A 14,778-nucleotide genomic window follows, 5' to 3' on the forward strand; every position below is an offset into this window, starting at 1 on the left:
GGCAGGAGAGGAAAAAGCCCTCCCAAGAGGCCTTTCTGAGCTGACTTGATAACTTTGGTGTTTGAAATGGTGGGGAAAGAAAAATCTGAAGCAAGAAACAAGTTGTTAAAGCAAAGACATGCACAGACATATAATAAATGATACAACTTGATTTTTTTAGAATGTGGCTAGAGGAATCAATCCCTAATGTAGTAAACAAGCTCCAGTGGGTTACCAGCAGACAACATCCAGAGTAACTCAGATCCAAACATGGGTGCTGCTGCAGTCAGAATTTGGCCTTGGAAATTTTGTTTTGCAATTGCAGCTCCAAAAGACGGCTTTTAGAAACAAGCCCTGCCGCATGCAAAGAATGCTTGAAAATCCCTTCACACACACACACACACTGCCTTTTCAAGGTGCACTGCTAAAGCTCAAAGCACTGAAGAGGAAGGCTCCTGACTGCTTTCCAAGGCTCTGAACTTTGGACATAATGTTTTTAGGTCACTGCTTACAAGCCAAGAGCACCAAGAAGGGCAGACAAAGGCGTATTAGCTGGACCTCTTCTTAGTCTCCTGGGAGGGACAATGGGTGCAGTTCACAAGCAGAGGCACACAGCTGCAGCTTGCTGGTCGGGAGGCTGCACACAGAGGAGAGATCAGAATTCAGAGCAATTAAGCACGTCGCCCGATTGTTACCGACAGATTAAAAAGACCCCTCTGCCAGCTTTACACATTTGAGGCCTCTTGTCGTTGTGAGTCAGGAGGCAGTTCCCATCGTGAGACACACGCTCTGTAGTACAGGATGATTTTTGGCAAAGTCTGGATGATTGTGAGCCAGGCGGGGCGGGGACAGCATTCCAGTTTTATAACACAATTCCATAATAGGAGACAGCATTCTTTTCATATTAATGTTCATACAATAGGAATTTTAAACTCCAGCTTTTGGGTTCTATGGGGGGAAAAAAGCGTCTTTTAAATGCCACAAAAACTTTATTCTATAATTCAATGAACAGGGCTGCTGGTGGACTAACCACAGAGATTGCAGTGGGTATTTTGCAGGATGCTTTCATTCCAAGAAGGAGCAAACTGGAAAGCACTTATGTAGTTATGTACTAGCTGATGTCACCATGACCTCCTCTTTGGATGGGTTACAGGTCTTCAGTTTACCTGCTCTGACCCCAGGGGAAATTCATATCACCACTGCGCACTCCTTGTGAGCACAGCGAAGCACCCACCACTGCTTCTCTAGAGTTACCAGACAAAAAGATGTGTGAGCATTTCCATGCCTTTTGGTAGCAAGAGTTTTGCAGAGTGCCATGTGGGGCTGCTCCAGGACCACCCTTGCCACGCGTGCCACCAGGGACACTTTCTGCCTCACCTGCTCTGGTGGTGTAGAGAGGAACCTGAAGCTTTCAAGATGTTACTCATCTCCTGACTTACACCATGCAGTGTCTTGCTGGGAAGGTAGAAGTTTTAAAGGTAAATTTCTCCTCTTGGGGTTTTGACCAATCTTTCAATTTTTCACCAAAAATAACCCTGTGCTTTCAAGAGCCCTTGCTGTTCTTAGCTCAAGGTTGCAGTTTGACCCCTCACTGTAGCTCAGACAAATACCTTGCTGCTGGCATCAGTGTTAAAGGGTGAGGACAATGAAGGGACTTTAGGCTTTTCTCCTTTTGTCTGTATAGTAAGATAAAACACTTTAAGGCCCCCAGAAATACCTTGTACCCTCTACTGATCTCACAGTGAAAACGGACACCTAGTTTTGGCCAGCAGGCTATCTCTTAAACTAGCGTTTGCCAGGATGCCTGGTTTCGAGCAGTCCAGAGACATGGATTAGATGAAGCATATTTTCTCACTAGTGGCATCTATAACAGATTTCACAGAGGTCTTAGCTGAAACAGGCTGTCCAGAGCAGATACAGGGAGTGCCACTACTAGTCACTAGAAATTCACATTGTCCTAACCTAAGCTATAAAATTCAGCTCTGTTTTAGGTGAGCAAAAACATATGCTCTGAAAAGGGCAGAGGAAATAGTACTATGTAGAGACAAATTGGAACACCCAAAAGAGCAGAAGAGGGCTTGGCCTCCTGAGAGGCTCCTCTGTGCCTTGCCTGAATAGCCATGGGGCTGTGGGTATCAGTGAGGATTTACATGCATTGGGGATGAAGTGACCTTTGGAATAATGGCGGGAAAACCCCATTAAGCAACACGCATTAAGGAAAATCTGGTGAAAACCAAGAGTGCTTTGGCATGTGTTTGTCCACACAATGCCAATCTGGAAGGAAATGTTCAGTAGTGACCATTTTATAATACTGGTTTGATATGTAAATACTGCCAAATGATAGAGAAAAAGTAAGTCCTCAGGATGTATGTGCATGCAGGACAGTGCATCAGTAGGGCAGTTTTTGGTTTTGAGGATTGATGCTTTGGGTAGCTGCAGTTTTAAGTGTGGCAATAGAGAGGCTGATCTGCACACACATTCTTGACTCAGCCTTAGTCAGCCCAGGGGAATAGCAAGGGCTATGTGTGAATATTCCTTCCGGACAGCTTGGCTGTGTTCTTCCAGAGCAAGCCTGGCCATGGTGGCACTGAGCCTCTCCGAAGGCAGTGCATTCTCTGAGCCGAGCCCAGTCCTAGGCTGAGATGGGAATGGCAAGCTGGGGAAAGGGGTGGATCAAGGCCTGACGTGAGTACAACCCAATCTTTAACAAAGAGACTTCCTGCCTCGGTAGAAGTGTTGAAATGTCTTGGTGCATTTCCCTGCCTTCAAACAAGAGCTGTGCGCACCTGACGTCACTTCCCCTGGCTGCCCAGCGGACAACAGGATGAGCCTGCCCTGACTCTGAAGCAGACATTCCACTGTGTCACTGGTTATTGTGCTCTATGATGGGGCAGGAGATTTTACCACCAAGGCTGTTTTTGTAGTTTATGCTCCACACACACACACACACATACTTTTCCCCTGTGCTCCCCAGCAGCTCGAAAGGAAGCGGCACAGGGGCTTGAGCGATGTGCTTGCAGGCACACAGCAGCAATGTGACTCATCAATAGACCAGGCTTTGGGAGCTGGTGCCTGTTACAGCGTGAAGCCAGCCTGCTTCTTCACAGAGCTCCAAAAGGCAGCTGGCTATGTCAAAAGGGCATAGAATAAAGAGTGTAGTGTAAAATGGAGACACAATTAGGCAAAGATAAAAAAAAAAAAAACCACAACAACCCTATAACATTTTTCATCTCTTTACTGAAAGTTCCCTCGGGTGGTGCTTGCTGAAACAAATAGTTCTGCAGCTTGCTGGTATAAAAAATTGTACATAGATTTTGCAATAATGCTGGGTTATTTTTAAACATCTGAATGAACAGTCATAAAACATCTACCTTGGTATGCACTGAGTTCATCATAGGATATGTCTTTATCACTTCATAGCACCGAGGAAATGGCATTTAATTGATATCTGTATGAATCTCTTCCCTTTAAACCTTCAAGTGTTTTAGTCTTGTCTTATGTATTGTACTAAAGACTATTCAGTGAGGAGGGACAGGGTAATTTATTGCAAGTCATTAATCAGGAGACTTGATGTATTTTTTTATGTTTCAGAGCATTTTAAAAGGAATCTGGTTTAGCACTGTCTGCATTTTGGATCTAGGAAAATTTAGGCACTTCTTTGAAAAGGCCAGTAAATATTTGGTGCCTCCATTTGATTTCAAAAAAACACAGAAAAGATGCAAAACTTGGACAATGACACCATTGCTCCTTCTTATCTTGTAGGTGATATTGCAGTAAGTTCCAGTAATTTGGTTGTTATGGGTTGTGCAGTTGTGCCTGTAGCTGTGGGTTGCTTTTATATCACTGGAAATCTGTGCAGTTTCCACTCAATGATGGAACTTGGAAGAAATGTAGAAAAGTGTATGTCAAACATTTGAAAACAAATACTGTCCTCTATTTTGACATTGCTTTAAACATTAATATTATTCTGAAATGACCACAAGAGTCAGCAAGATGTAGATTTTTCACATTTCTGATTTCGCTGTAGTCAGGGGTTTTTGCATTTTACATGATTGCATTATTTGATTTCTCTACATGTCTTTACACTCCTACAAAGAAAGCAAATTCATGAAAGTGAGTGCCTTTATTAGGTTCCTAGTTTTTACCTGTGCTGCCCACAGCTGTGTTCACATGCCATGGGATGGCAAGGTCAAGTTGCAAACACATTTTATAGTGTTGCCCAGGGTTATCACCATTTGGTTATCACTCAAGGTCATAATCTTTGTCATAATAATACCAAGAAAATAGTCTCTGTAAGCATAAATAAGAATAACATTAATACTAATAATTCACCACACTGCAGAACCCATTGCATGTTTTTCCACATTTCCAAGTATTCATTAAAAAAAACCCCAAACAAACCTGCTTTTGGTTCACTTCAGAGGACAAGTGTCAGGCTGCTCTATTTCTGGACATCCTAGACAGTTTGCCAGCCCAGTGCCTTAGTGTGGTTAGTGGTCCTATGCCTTTGGTACTGAGACTCACTACAAAAAACCCTTCAAAGTATCCAGAAATATTTTGTTGTAAGCTGTGCTGAGTCTTGGCATTACCACATAATAAAAACAGTAAGTCAGCTGCTAGGAGAGAATCTTACTCATGAGTAGTTAGTTACCTGATATGACAAATGACAAGGTTTGAAACAGATTAGGCAGCCAGTTCCAGCCATCATCTTGATTTCTCCTTCTGACAATTTTCAGAGTGTTTTTGTGAATATCTAAAATTATATTTTGTCCACAAGCAATATTTGGTTGTTGGAGACTGGTAGCCTAAGGATTTTTTTTTCTCCTAAGGCTTTTTTTTTTCTCCTTTTTTTCTTCCGAACGTAGTTAATTTTCCATCAGTGTTCACTATGGAGGACATACCTTTTGAATAAGCTTGTCTATCTTTTGTGTACTTCACAGCTTCTACTTCATTTTTATCCTCCTTGAAGGATACCTTTTTTTTTTTCAATATCTGCTTGTCACTGGAACTGGAGAAAATTTACATTGACAAGATCTATAATATTCCACTGATAAGCAACCTAAACCTAGATGCTTTCCCTAGAGAGAGTGAAATGGTGTTATTTATACTATATGTTTGTGTACCCTTGTGTTATCTCCTTTTATAGTCTTCTGTTCCCTCTAGTTCCCTTGAGATAACTTAATGTTACCCGCAAAGGAGCATGTCTCAGCGCATCTGCTTGTGGGGTGTGACAATGATATGCATCTGAATGATGAGTTCAGTGAAATGGGGCCCAAGGAGTCACTGTAACCCTCACACTCTTGGTATTTTTTCCAGATTAATCTATGTCAGACCTATGTTGGTTAGTTGCCTTCACAGTGAAGGACAAGAGGAGACATTCCTGAACTTGTGAATTTTCTGAGGATATTCAGAATGGCCTGCCAAAATAAATGAAGATCTCCTTTACGAGAATGAAGTCCTCAAAACATTTGGAAGGACAGGAGCAGTAGATTTTACTTGGGCAGGTATTTTCCTTTTAATTATCATGTAATTTGTTTAGCAATTTATTAAGGATGTGTTGGAAGGCAACTTAGAAGTGAAATTATTTTCCTAGTTTAAAAACAGCTTGTTTAACATTTATTCATGCAGGGCTGGGCCTCCAGATGGTACTAATTGGCATAGATCCATTTAATTTCAGTGGATCTATGCCAATTTCCAGCAGCTGAGAATCTTGTTCAGTAAGTCACTTTTAGTCCCATGTCTTTGGTTCAGTGCTAGAAAGATCCAAAGAGTCAGCCCCTGAGGTGATGACCAAAAATTCTCAACTTTACCAAAAGTTTATTATTTTTAAACATTTATTATTAAAACATTATTTTTCCGTGATCATCACAGAGCTGAGTGAGCACACACATAATCTACTCAGAACAGACAAAATTCCGTTTTTCCTTCATGGTAGATATTACATCTAAAGGTGTGCTTCACCTTAGCGTTAGAAGACAACATAAGTTTTATTATAACAGCAGGGCCCTGTATGGTGAGAGTACAGAGGTTGTGAACTGTGCTCCCATTGGTATGTAAACTGGAAGTTACCAATGGAGTTATGCCACTTAGTCCATATGTGGCTCTGGCCCATATGATACATTTGCTGTAGGAACTCATCCAACCATTACAGCTATACTTATTGATCATATAATCTATTATTGTCCTTAACTTTAGACACTGGTTGTGTTGTAGAGATCTATTGTCAAGATAATGACATTCAGACCACAAATGTCAGACTCCTCGATGATAAAACTGGGACCCAGAAAAACACTGGCATCTGAAACAAAACTCTGAAAGGGTGGAAGAGACAAAAGACTCAACTGCTTTAGAATAATGAGTAAAATAACACTTAGATTTTTGAAATAATGTGTTTCCTCATTAAAACTTCCTGCTGCTGAATGTGTGGTGGATGATCCTGGTTGGCAGCTAAATGTACACCCAGCTGCTCCTTCATCCCCCCAGGTGGGATGGGTGGAATAAAATAGGAAGAGGAGCAAGAAAATGAATGTATCTAAATAGAGACACTGATTGAGGTATTGGAAAACAAAGATGCCAAACATTCAGACACTTCAGGAAAACACCTCCCCACTCCCCTTCCTAGACTTTTGCTATTGATGTTACCACAGATTACGCTCAGTCCCTTTGGCAAAGCAACAGCCAGCACAGGACATTAGGGTCAGGGTGTAGTGTTTTCTTTCTGCCACTCCTTGTTCCTTACTCTTTTTTTCTGGTCCTCCTTCCTTCTTACTCTTTTCCTGTGCTCTGATATGGGTCCTCCATGGGCTACAGCCTGCTCATGGAGTTCCAGCTGTGGCATGGTTCCTCCAGGGGCTGCAGTCCCTTCGGGTGACTGTGGTGGGGTCAGCTAGAGCTGACTGGGACTGGCAGAGGGCAGCCCTTGACCTCCTCCCACAGAGGCCACCCCTGCAGCACTTTCTTCCTCCTCCACCATGCTACAAAAATCTTGCCAAAGACGTCCAATAGAATCTATAAGCTTCCTTCTTAGCTGAGCAGAACACTTAACACAGATCGTTGTGTGGTAGGAATAACACTACAACCTTTATTTTATGCACTGCATTAAAGGTCTGTGGTAGGGTATCTTAAGAGACAGGATATGGGACTTCTATCCATGGTCTGACTCTGTCTGTTATGGTAATTTACTTAATGTCATGTTGCCCTACTTTATTTCAGTCTTTCACTGAAGATTATGGGGAGTCCAGAGGTTGTGTAGAAAAGAGCAGAGGAACACACAGCTGTCTTTGGAGGTGGAGAATCATGGTCCCCTCCTGGGACCATAGAGGTGGCAGTGTTCAAACCAAACAGCTCCAGGCTAAGGCTATATCAACACATAACTTTCATTTGTTAATCAGAATGCTGACATGACAAAAAAAAAAACAAAACAAAAAACAAAAACCAAACCAAACCAGAAAAAAACCTTTTTTGCCATCTTCATTCCCGTGACCAAAAATCGCCACCATTTCAATAACATTAATCTGCTCGGTTATTAAGCTGTTGAATGTGTAGATTTTCTTTCTCTCAGCTTATTTTCTACTCCTCTTCTAGCTTTAATAGCTATCAGCTTAATATGAGAGTTGTTCCATTTCATTACTTTCATCCTTTTTTTTTTTTGAGGTGGAACTAATGCAATGCAAATTGTGATGCCTGTCTCTGATTTTTCTATTAAGCAGCTTAGGATTCTGTACAGCCTGTGTTGTTGACTGCAGAGCTAGAAATATATTTGAATTAATGATGAAATCCTGGAGTTTGCAGTATATCAAGTTTGGTGGATTTTTTTTCAAACAAGTAATAATATTCAATGATATTCAAGTCTTTGATGGAGGCCTTTTCTGCAAACTATGTTATACACACATTTCCATTCTGTTGTTTCTACGTGAAGCAACTCCATAGCAGCTGCCATATAAAACTTCCGACATACAGCTAAGCGCAGTACAAGCTCAGCTGGGCACTAAAGCTGCAACAGTGCAATGTGAACAAGTTCACAGACACTGTTGAACTGTTATCTGGAGTTGGTAAAACCAAAAGTAGGAAATGGCTGACTGAGTTGTATCACACCAGAAGCACTGGGAAGGTAACTATTGGCACATACTGGTGCCTGGAGAGCTAGAGTTACTTTAGCAATCAGAGCAATTTCCTCTTAGACTAAAGAGGAAATAATTTTTGGATTAAGCTCTGCAACATGTGTGAATGCTCCTCTGAGTACATAGTCTGTGCTGGAGATGCTGCAAATTGCTACTTTTGAAAATGTTGAATGAACTGTGATGTGTGTCTCCACTAAGGCTTTGGATTTATTTGCTCCTCGCTTTTGCTTTTGTTTCATGGTATAAAATTTAAAGGAATTTTCTAGCCTGTTTTTCAATAGCCTGATCAGTCATGTCAAAAGTATGGCTCCTGTCACCTCTGTCTTAAAAATGGTGAGTTTCTTTACCCTAGTATTTTGAAAGAGGGAATGTTCTGCAGTCTTTTTTTTTTTTCTTTTTTGATGGTTAGAGACTTTATTCCCAAGTGACATTCATGTCCCAGGTGACATTTTCAATGTATGCAGAGCCAGGCCCTCTCTATTTATAAATCAGTTATTTTTTCCCTGCAGCAAATGCAAGAATATGTATTCCCTTGACAAGTTTCCTGCACTTTTTGCAGAAAGCAATACTACCCCTAGTCCACTGTTGCTTTAATGCGAAGTGAGCCAAATTCTTTGCCCAATCTACACTAGTGGTGGTCTTCCTGATAGTAATGGAACAGACTGATAAAATTCTATAATTACATCTGGGCTGTCTTCTAAACAAAGCACCAGCTGACTTTTTTGGTTTTCACTGTTTTAATTTTTTCTGCTGGCTAAGCTCATCTCAAAACTTGGCAATTCCTATTCTTTCCCTGCACTCTGTCTGCTGAGAACTTGCTTTGCTGATTGATTGCTTTTCTTTTTTTTTCCCTGCAGCCTTCTCCTTATATGTTGCAGAGGAATGTATTCACCAGTTAAGGTGTCCAAACCTCTCCTGAAAGTTTATTTCCTCTCTTGGAATATGGGCATCTTCATTTGGATTAAACCTTAACTCCTTTACTAGATTGTTTCCCTCGTCCTTACATAAAGATGCCTGTGTGAAAATAATTAGAAGTCACCATTTTAGGAAAGGGAAACTCTAAGGAGGTTTGGAAATACAGAAAAAACAAAACATGTAAAGAATACAGGAATTTGCAATGCAACAACAAACATTATCCAGGTTACTATTTCCAGGAAGTAATTTTTTGGCTTTGCAGCAAGGCCTGTAGGAAATCCTACAGAAATGTTAGACCATGAACATATTTGGTAGCCATGTCTGAAAGGAAACCCTCAGGGCAAACCTGACTTGTGAATACCCTGTGACACTGAAGAGAACCTCAAATAACCCTCACAATTCAGGAAATATCAGAGGATACAGATGTTGCATGAAAGAATTGATTGAGTGCATGGAAGGAGGATGAGCCTGATTCTTCAATGGGACAATTCACTTCATCAGAAAAGAAATAATTGTGAGAAAAACTCTAAAGAAAATATATCTATTCTCGTGCTGAGTTTAGGAAAAATTGTATATAATCAATACCAATAAATATCTTGATTTAAAAGATCTCATTCCTATATGTCAATGACATAATCAAGTTCCAGAGAAACTGATAGAAGTTCTATAAGAACTGAGATGCTCAAACTCATCATCTTCAAACAGTGACACAGTGTGATTCTTTTCTTAGAAGAACATGTGTGGAGTCTTTTGTTAGGGTAAATGAATGGGTGGTCTGAGAAAGCTGAATTTGTTTCATCCTGGAGTTGTGGTAGAGATCATTGCATGTTTCTTTGTTGTGAGGATGAAAAGGCTGTGCAATACATGAAATGCAAAGCTGCGTGAGAAGGTAAAAGACAAGAGGAAAGGTATCAGCAGACATTTTCCTATTTGGATTATGTATTTCTTAAATCTCATTTCAACACTTAAGAGATGATCCAGATGCAATATTTGGCTGAGAAATGTAATATACAGACTGATGTGAAGAGGCTTTCTATTTTGGAGCTGCTTGTTTACTCTTTCTCCTAATGTCCACCACTGGCTATTCTCAGAAGATGTTTGCCAAATTCACTCTGGCCAAGTGCAGCTGTTCTGGTATTGCATTCTCAAAATTACTTGAGGGTGAATGTCTGCAGACTTGGTCTATGCAATGAGTTATTAATGTCTCTTAGAAGGAGCATTTTCAGCATCTGCAGAAAGTCAGCTCAGCCATGAGTTGCACTGCCTATGTGTCCCAAACAGCAGGATTACATTTTGGGAGTGGAGCTTTTAAGATGGGAATGTGGAAGCCCTTCTACAGAGTCCAAACCCAAAATTCAGACAGCTTTTAAGAGACAATTGGAAGCAATACAAAGCAGTCTAAGGCGAGATGGAGATATGCACCTGATGTCTTACAAGCTATATACAGTGTCTCCTGACACAGATCTTCTTTGGCTTCTATTACAGATCAACACTGAGTCCTCTCAGGACTCATATGTCCTGAAAGGACTTGTAATGCAAGAGTTTTAAACTAGTACAATATACTGTGGCAATTGGTGTAGGAAGCTACTTTTCTGTGTGAATGATAAATTTGAAAACTCTGACTCATGCTGAAACTACTGGGAATACTTGGAGAAGTAATAGATTGCTAGCATGGGCAAAAATTTTGAAATTTGCATCTACTGCACCATAACTTTGTACTTATCTGGGTTCATTTTTATGAATCATTGGTGGTTTTGCCACTCATGAATACTGTGTTCCTCCCCACAAACTTATGTCACTTAATTGTTATGTCAACAATTTGTAATTCAGATATCACATATATGATCAAATTCAACATGTGTTTAAGATATCTGTAAAAAATAAATTATTGAGGAATAGTGAGCGACAAAAAGCATATTCCAGCATTTTTGCTAACTTTCCACATATAAATTTTTGCTAACTTTCCACAAATGCTTTTTGAATGGATTTCTGCTCCATATTGATTGAAAAACATGCGAGCAAAGTAGGTAAAATCCGTGCTGAAATATTGTCAAGGAAAAACATGTAAAACATATTGAATTCTACCAAACTTCACAATGTGTTTTTAACCATATTTGAAAGAGTGAACCACAGGGATGTCAGTGATGCTGCATACCTGAAATGGAAGTCAGGCACAGGATACCCAACAACAGTGCTCTGATTCTCCAGCACAAGTATTTCATTGAAGTTTCCCTTTAGTTTGGAATAAAGCTGGTTTTAAAAATCTGGCTCTGGTATGAAAATTACCCTGTATGATGCTTGATGTTGAAAGAACATAATCAAGCCTGCCAATTCACACTACAGTGAAAAAATAGAGATTATTTGAGGCTTAAAACAATGGAGATAAGACTATGTTTTGTATGTTGATGTTTCCGTGACTTTTGACCTGAACAACCGGTGACACCCTGTAAGAAATGCCAGGACAAAATTACAGCCCTAATTAAATGCTGCCATTTTACTTTGAGGGAATTTATATATTATTCTTTACTTTAAAAAAAATTCAGATGGAGGAAACTGCTAGAGACAGGTTATGATTGTAATCACATAGGGCACATATATTTGTACCTCAGTATGGCCAAGTGACCAACAAAACAAACAAAGCATGTTATAGATATTCTACTTACTGGAGATGCTACAATGGTTTTACAGTGCTGCTTCCTTGGCAAGTGTCTGAAGTGGAGGTATGCTGCTGTGCAGAGAGATTTCAAACCCAAGTCTTGAAAGCTAGAGAGACACTCAGTTTCCATTAAAACAGTCCTTGGCTTCAGAGGGCATTGGGCCACCTGTGTACCTCTGAGAATTTACACCCCAGTGACATATCCAAAGTCACAAAGGAAAGCAGAGATGAAGCAAGGGCCTCCTACATCCCTGTTTTGTGCTCTAAGTAGCACTCACCTTCTTGTTCAGTAAGAAGATACTTTCCAATCTTAGGAGTTCAGTCCCAGCATCATGAAGGACTTGACACATAAATTGTTTGATGGGAGCAAACAACTCTAAAATTAAAGACTGGAAATAAGCGAAAAAGTAGAACATAAGGGAAAATGTAAATTCATTTGTAAGGCCAGTACTCTTAGTGAAAAATCATGGGCTATTACAGTTTTCCCATCTGCTCCTTTTTGAACCTGCTAACTTCTACTATTATCACACAGAATGGAAAAGCAATCATTTCCCTTGTTAAATGTTATAATTTTTTGCCTCTACCTTTCCTGCAAAAAAGGAAGAATTGTAGAAGGTAAGTTGTGTCTCACAGGTATGATTGGCCTGGTTTCAGTTTGCAGAACCTCCTTCTTATTCCACCTTTTTCTGCCTAAGGGTTCTTTATCTGGTATTGTAGTCTTGTGAATGTGCTGATGCACCAATAAAATCATCTCTCTGTCTACTTTCAGAGAAACTAACCAGGTGGATCTTGGTAAGACTTGTACTGTAAGGCACTTTCTCCAGTCCTTGAATAATTTTTGTAGCTCTCTCATCGATGTCATCTACAAATTTTGCCAGGAGTAGTTCTGTATTAGGCCTTAGATTATTGTCAAAATGCTACAGAACGTTTTATCTGTCATCCACCTGTGAAGGAACATTTTTTCAATGACCAGCATTCATGTCCATTCAAGACTTCTTTATATTTTCCCTCCACTAATGCTTTGCCCATTTATCATCATTTTATTCATGTTACCAAATAATAATTTAGCTTGGAAGAGATCTCTGGAACTCATCTGATCTAACCCACACTCAAAAGAAGGCCCTCTTTAAAGTTAGAGCCAGTTATTGTGCAGTGCTGCTCCTTAAAGAGTGTGTTGTGCTAAGGCAAAAACATTATGGTCTACCCTATTTTACCTTCACCAAACAATGCTTCATGAGGTATGAACTCTAAAGTTCCTTCCATACCTATTTTTCTGTGTTTCTAATGACCTGAAAGTTGTTTGACAAAACCTATTCTCTGTCATCTAGTGGACTGACATTTATTGTATTTCCCATTAACTGAACCTCATAGCAACAAGTAAACAGGAAACTATTTGGTGGGAAAATTCACACTCATTTAGCAACAAAGGAGTTTTTGCTCTGCATTGCTTTTCTCTTGTTTCCCTCTCTTTCCCATGATATTTGTGATTTTTCTATTATTTTCTCAGCGTTTCCTTCCCCTTGTAACTCTTAAACTTCTTACCCTTTGTATTTCATCAGTGCTCTCTTTGGAGATCTCAAGACTGAGCTGACATGAGTTGACTAATGTTCACAATGCACAGTCTATGCTATGCATTAGTGCTAGAGCCACAGGTGTTTTACCTATGTCCATGTAAGACATACTGGTGTATACTTCACTTTCAGTTTTTGAGAAATTACACTTTGGGGGGAAACCAATGCAGAATCATCTTCATGATCAGAGTCCAAGCAATGTCACAAAGTGAGGCGTGCTGATGAAAAGGTTTGCTCCATACACCTGGGTGTATTAATTTTTGTGCTCCATCCCATAAACACTGTTTTCAGACCTCAGTTTTTTTCTGAATGTGTGTAAACTGAACTCGAGTTCAATAGAGTGGTTGACAACTACTGTTGTGACTCACAGTAAGAGAGACTCTAAAAGGGTGGAAATATGTGGGAGCCCTGCAGAGCTACACCAGTGCAAAAACTCAATACACGGTCCTTCATCAAGAAACGGGCTGTGTTATATGATTTAGAGTAGCTACAATGAGCAAGGTACCACAAAGGGGAAGAAAAGGCATCAGAGAGGGAAGAGGGACACACAATCTTGGGGGAAAACTGCCTGAAATCTTTGGCTGTGCCTGTGCTAACAAATTCCATGGGACTAGGGCCTGTTCTCTGGTCAGACCAAATGGCACAGCATGGCTCAGCTCTCCTCAACTGCCTTCTTTTCATCTGGGAACAGTCTGGTCTTATCACTACTGCCTGGTGGGCACAGAAGCAGTTCTCTAGTCCTACATTTCTGTCTGACTAAAATATTAATTTTCAAGCATTATGTGGTCCCCTTTAGTGGCTAACAAGACACAAGGTTGCCCTGATCCTTATGGTCCTTACCCTCTGCCTTTGGAGCTGGAAACACCACCTGGTAGCCATCCTTTCCATCCCACAGATTTGTGATCCAGCTGAGGTGTGAACTTCTGTGGCCATCTGGTTCTTCAGAAATCTTCACTTAGGACAATGTCCTTTATGGAATGTGTATGAAGGACACATCTTTATCCATGAATGTATTAAGTGGCTTAATTTATACAAGTACACATGGAACCTATGCATCCTCTAAAAGGCTTATTTTGCCCTTTCCAGTTCCGTTTCTTGTATGCAATAAAGCAGACTGATTCCTTTCCTCACACCTTTTTCTAAAAGGCCACTTCCTTTTGCAATCCTCCCCATTTTCTTTCATTCCAGATGATCAGTGAGAAAAAAAAAAAAGGTAATTGCCCAACTTTCAAGTTAGGCAATTGCAAGTATCATTCTCTTCAATAATATTCTTAAATTACATTAAAAGTAATGTAATTACTCAAAGAAATGTAGTATAATGTAATCAAAGAAAAGGATAGAGGTAGATAAGTTTGAGGCAGAGAGGCCAAGAAGATGACAAGCTGGAGCTGTTCTTTGATGACCATTGCAGTTCCAACTTTCTTTCCAATCATCACTACAAGTTGTGTGGTTTTTTAAGTGCTAAGTCTGGGCTGTGCTATTCACTTGATTCAGGGAATATAGGAAAGATTGAGTAGATTCTCATCAGTTGTTGGTT

Source organism: Lichenostomus cassidix, chromosome 1 (assembly GCF_008360975.1).
Source record: "Lichenostomus cassidix isolate B80296 chromosome 1, HeHo_3.0, whole genome shotgun sequence".
Classification (NCBI taxonomy): domain Eukaryota; kingdom Metazoa; phylum Chordata; class Aves; order Passeriformes; family Meliphagidae; genus Lichenostomus; species Lichenostomus cassidix.